At 42.2% G+C, this 5,519-nt stretch overlaps 1 long non-coding RNA gene across 1 annotated transcript; it reads left to right on the top strand.

The window, feature by feature from the left end:
* The first annotated feature begins 455 nt into the window (after positions 1-455).
* On the top strand, positions 456-4,750 carry LOC122465949. The gene is made up of 3 exons (XR_006291106.1): positions 456-507; positions 2,013-2,146; positions 4,680-4,750. It is a non-coding gene; the product is annotated as an uncharacterized LOC122465949 (long non-coding RNA).
* Positions 4,751-5,519: the final 769 nt, after the last annotated feature.

Raw genomic sequence — 5,519 nt, 5'->3', positions numbered from 1 at the left:
GCTTTGACAATATTCAACTGCACTTAGATAGAGATCAGGTTGGAGTTTTTAGCATCTGAGAAGGGCAGCTGGATCTTTTAAGAACATAAGAACGGCCACACTGGGTCAGACAAATGGTCCATCTACCCAGTATCCTGTCTTTTGACAGTGGCCAATGCCAGATGCATCAGAACAGGCAGTCATCAAGTGATCCATATCCTATCATCATCTCCCAGCTGCTGGCAGTCAGAGGCTGGGGACACCTAGAGTATGGGGCTGCCTCCCTGCCCATCTTAGCTAATAGCCACTGACAGACCTATCCTCCATGAACTTGTCTAATTCTTTTTTGAACGCTTTTTCAGAGTAGCAGCCGTGTGGCTACTGAAACCTGTCATTATGCAAGGCACTGCATTTAGCCGTATGGCGTGGAAATCTATCAACTTCATGAAAAAACTCGTACAGATACAGACAGACATCATCTTTCTTTCCAAATGCAAACGGATGGACATCTTACCAAAAGGACTGAAGGTAAAAAATCCATTACAATCTACATACCACACAGACGATGCTGACAGTTTGTGCCACAACTCTCTCAAATTTGTTAATCTCTAAGGTGCCACAAGTACTTCCCCCTTTTTTTTTTTTTTGAACCCTGTTATAGTTTTTGCTTTCACAACATCCCCTGGCAATGTGTTCCACAGGTTGACTGGAGTTGACAGGGGCAGCATGGTTTGCAGGTTGAAATTGTGGGGTAAGCACATTAGTTGGATATTTTGGCCAAAATCATCAGTTGCAAAATTGTAAATGTGGGAATTAATAGGGTGACCAGATGTCCCGATAAAATTGGGACTGTCCCGATATTGAGCAGTTTGTCCCGTGTCCTGACCAAAGTATGGTGGGGATGCCATTTGTCCTGATTTTTTGCTTCGGGCGTGTCTTTTTTTTTTTTCCTTCTTCCTTAGGCTGCACTGACAGGCAGGGGGAGCGCCTTTTCAGTTGTTACACTCACGCAGCACGTCCGGGTCTTCGGCGGCACTTCGGCGGCGGGTACTTTAGTTGCTGACGGGCTTCGGCGGCATTTCAGCGGCGGGTACTTCTTTCTTCAGCTGCAAGATTTATTTCCCGCTGCCAAACGTGCCTGGTGAGTGTAACAATTGATAAGGCTCTCCCCCTGCGGCGGTCCCGATATTTTGTATTTAGCATCTGGTAACCCTAGGAATTTAACTCTTCATCTTTAGATTTCAGAGTCGATATCCCACTGGGATACATGGAGCAGTTCAGACCTTTCAGAGCTATTGTTTCAGGCTGTCTGTATTTTATTAGTAATTATCAGCTTCAAGTCCGTAACTGCTGATTGAACTAGAGCATATCTATACTTGGATAATTTTTTTAAAGCTGAAATTAATAAGCACATTTCTGCACCAAGAAGTGAATTCTGTGGAGAATTTTTCACTGCAGAATCATGAAATAGGTTGGGTCCTTCACAGTAATGCAGCCTTTCTTGTTTTGAGAAACCAAGTAAAAATAGGTTTCAGAGTAGCAGCCATCTTAGTCTGTATCCGCAAAAAGAAAAGGAGTACTTGTGGCACCTTAGAGACTAACAAATTTATCTGAGCATAAACTTTCGTGAGCTACAGCTCACTTCATTGGATGCATGCAGTGGAAAATACAGTGGGAAGATTTTATGTACACAGAGAACATGAAACAATGGGTGTTACCAAACACACTATAACGAGAGTGATCAGTTAAGGGGAGCTATTACCAGTAGGAGAGAAAAAAAACAAACCTTCTGTAGTGATAATCAAAGTGAGCCATTTCCAGCAGTTGACAAGAACATGTGAGGAACAGTAGGCGGGGGGGAAATAAACATGGGGAAATAGTTTTACTTTGTGTAATGACACATCCACGCCCAGTCTTTATTCAAGCCTAATGTAGTGGTGTCCAGTTTGCAAATTAATTCCGATTCAGCAGTCTCTCATTGGAGTCTGTTTTTGAGCTTCCACAATGCTGACCTTGCCTTCCTCATCATACAGGCTAAGCTCAGCAAATGACACTGTGAATGAAATACCATATGACTTGCTCTATCTGATCTCTCACTGAACTTGGTTCAAAGTAGAAATGTACCGTGGATACCAGATCAAAACGTTTCTGCATGTTCAGTTACAAGGTAAGTGTCAGAAATACCTGTAGCGAACCACCGCTATTTCACAAATCCAGATTGAGTTAAACCAAAGCTGATATGAAGAACTTTTGTCATTTGAGTTAAACTTTTTACATAGTACTGTTTTTGCTCAGTGTTTTCTTTTGTTTGTGTATATATAGATACAAAAATCTTTTACGCTATTAAAGTTGAGTATTGCTACTAGAATTGCTCAGTTAGAAATTTAGTTATTTTCTTCCTAGAATACATTAAAGTGCCCCTAACCTCTGCAAGTTATTTTTTTTTAAATCATCCATCTCTATTGTGTATACAAAGTCCACATTTGTAAAGAGGTATTATTATCATGTACAAAACAGAATTGTGTGAACTGACTTAATGCTCATTTGCATGGTGCAAATAAGTGTGTGTGTGAACTTGGAATTTAGGTATCCAGTTTTGAATTGCTGCATCATAGAATCATAGAATCATAGAATATCAGGGTTGGAAGGGACCCCAGAAGGTCATCTAGTCCAACCCCCTGCTCGAAGCAGGACCAAGTCCCAGTTAAATCATCCCAGCCAGGGCTTTGTCAAGCCTGACCTTAAAAACCTCTAAGGAAGGAGATTCTACCACCTCCCTAGGTAACGCATTCCAGTGTTTCACCACCCTCTTAGTGAAAAAGTTTTTCCTAATATCCAATCTAAACCTCCCCCATTGCAACTTGAGACCATTACTCCTCGTTCTGTCATCTGCTACCATTGAGAACAGTCTAGAGCCATCCTCTTTGGAACCCCCTTTCAGGTAGTTGAAAGCAGCTATCAAATCCCCCCTCATTCTTCTCTTCTGCAGACTAAACAATCCCAGCTCCCTCAGCCTCTCCTCATAAGTCATGTCCTCTAGACCCCTAATCATTTTTGTTGCCCTTCGCTGGACTCTCTCCAATTTATCCACATCCTTCTTGTAGTGTGGGGCCCAAAACTAGACACAGTACTCCAGATGAGGCCTCACCAGTGTCGAATAGAGGGGAACGATCACGTCCCTCGATCTGCTCGCTATGCCCCTACTTATACATCCCAAAATGCCATTGGCCTTCTTGGCAACAAGGGCACACTGCTGACTCATATCCAGCTTCTCGTCCACTGTCACCCCTAGGTCCTTTTCCGCAGAACTGCTGCCGAGCCATTCGGTCCCTAGTCTGTAGCGGTGCATTGGATTCTTCCATCCTAAGTGCAGGACCCTGCACTTATCAGCTTGCTTTTCTGCTTCAATACTTGGGTCAGACCTTATGCAGAGATGGAATTTGAAACATTGTGTAGATTGCCCACCTAAATTCTTTGAGATAGATCTCTCCTTTGCCACAGGCTTGCTGGGTGATGTTTGGGCAAGTCACTTTATCTCTCAGTGCCTCAGTTCCCCCATCTGTATTATGGGGCTAATAGTACTGCCTTGCCTCAGAGTTGTTGAGGATAATTACATTAAAGATTTTGAGGGGCTCATAGGAGGTAAAGATGTGCTGTTTCTTGAAAGATATGTATAAAGCCTTGTTCAGCCCATAGTTACCTTGATCCTAGACACTAGGCTAAGAACAATATTTAAGAATATTAAAGTTTTAAATCAGTGTCTTGATCTTGCAGAAAGAAAGTCTGAAGGCAAAATTCCCTCCTGCATTTCCAAATGGCTATTAGTGCTAACTTTACATATGAGTGGCTGAATGGATCTGTCAATAATTACTAGAACCCTGAGCAATATAGGTTGTTTTTTTTAAAAAATAACACTTCTACCCTCAGCCACCCTATGTTCCTAGCTAATTTGAAGAGGCGCGCCAAGTGTGAGAAGAGAGTAGTCTCCACAAAAGACGAATAAACTGACTCATGACATCCCTCAATTGTAATTAAACCTATCTTGAGGTTCAAAAATTATTTTCCTTCTTTGTGTGCACCGCTTTCCTTCCTCCTTTCTGCCAAGACACAAATTAGAAGTTACAAAAGAAAAACTGTTTTCTGAACCAAGCAGAATCAAGGCTTTATACATATCTTTCAAGAAACAGCACGTCTTTACCTCCTATGAGCCTGCAAAATCTTTAATGTAGTTATCCTCACAACAACTCTGTGGGGCAAGACAGTACTATTATACCCAAATACAGATGGGGGAACTGAGGCACTGAGAGATAGTGACTTGCCCAAGGTCACACAGCAAGCCTGTGGCAAAGAAGAGGCTTGAACTCTAGTGTCCTGCATACCATATTAGTGCCCTAACCACTAGACTATCCTTCCAAGGACAACAGCTCTCATGAGATTTCTAGCCTGATTTTTCAAATAGTTATTTGGACTTTAGATTCTTTAAATGAAACTTTAAACCGTTTGAACTTTGCCTGGCAATTTCAGTAAATGATCAAAACAGACTTACTATGTGTGGTTTTCTGTTTTTTTTTCCAGTCAATAATAAGTTAAAGGAAACATCCAGTGAAAATTAAAGACCATATCTTTAGGAGTGTCCTTGTTTTCTACCGAAGTTGTGTATACAAATAGAGTAATTGCTTGTTTTACTACCTGTTTTTCAGCTGCAAATTAGGGACGAGCCATTTCCATGGAGTTTGGGGTTTTGCAACTCTCACAAATAATACTGTGCACCTGTTTGGGCTTCATATAACAAGTTTGGGATTAGTAATGACATTTGTTTAAAAAATAAAAAGCACCATTCTCATGACCATATGGACAGGGGTGTGTGAAGATCCCTGCTCAGTCTCTTCTCAGTGGCCAATGGAGGGGAACAGGCCAGGGGAAAGTATCCCTATGTATAAAAGAGGTGAGATTCCTGCCCAGGAAGCCAAAACTATGGGCAGTGGACAAGAAGAAACTCTTCATACGTGTGAATCAGACACTCCCAACATGAAAAGGTGCAGACTTCCTCACCTCCGGAGTGTGTCGTGAATAGAAACACACCAGACTCCAGATGCTTAAGCAGAAAACCAGAGAATGACCTCTTCCCAAGAACCTACAACAGATGTTGCAATCCCTTGGTAACTGGAGGGCCAAGAACTGAGTTCAAGTCATTTCGACAGAGTCCAAAATTCAGATAGAGGGACTAAAGGAAGACACATCCCTGGTATCCAACACTGAATAGAGAGGAAAAGAGAAGACCCCCTTCTTCCTCACCCAGAGCAACTGAGCCCTAGGTGGAGGATTGGAAGAGGAAGGTCCACTCCCAGGAAGTAAAACAATTAGGTAGGAAGAAGAGGAGACCACCTTCCTCCCCTTCCTGAGAAGCCCATATCCTCATCTTGTAGTGACCTCAAGAGTTTTGAGCATCTTTGATAACATTCAGATAAGCAATCAAAGCTGAAGGGTGCCTGCTAAACTGAACCCCAATTGCAAACATATGGAGGTGCCTCCATCATTTA

Source organism: Chelonia mydas, chromosome 5 (genome assembly GCF_015237465.2).
Source record: "Chelonia mydas isolate rCheMyd1 chromosome 5, rCheMyd1.pri.v2, whole genome shotgun sequence".
NCBI classification, from domain to species: Eukaryota; Metazoa; Chordata; order Testudines; family Cheloniidae; genus Chelonia; species Chelonia mydas.
This window is presented reverse-complemented; position numbering and strand designations above follow the sequence as displayed.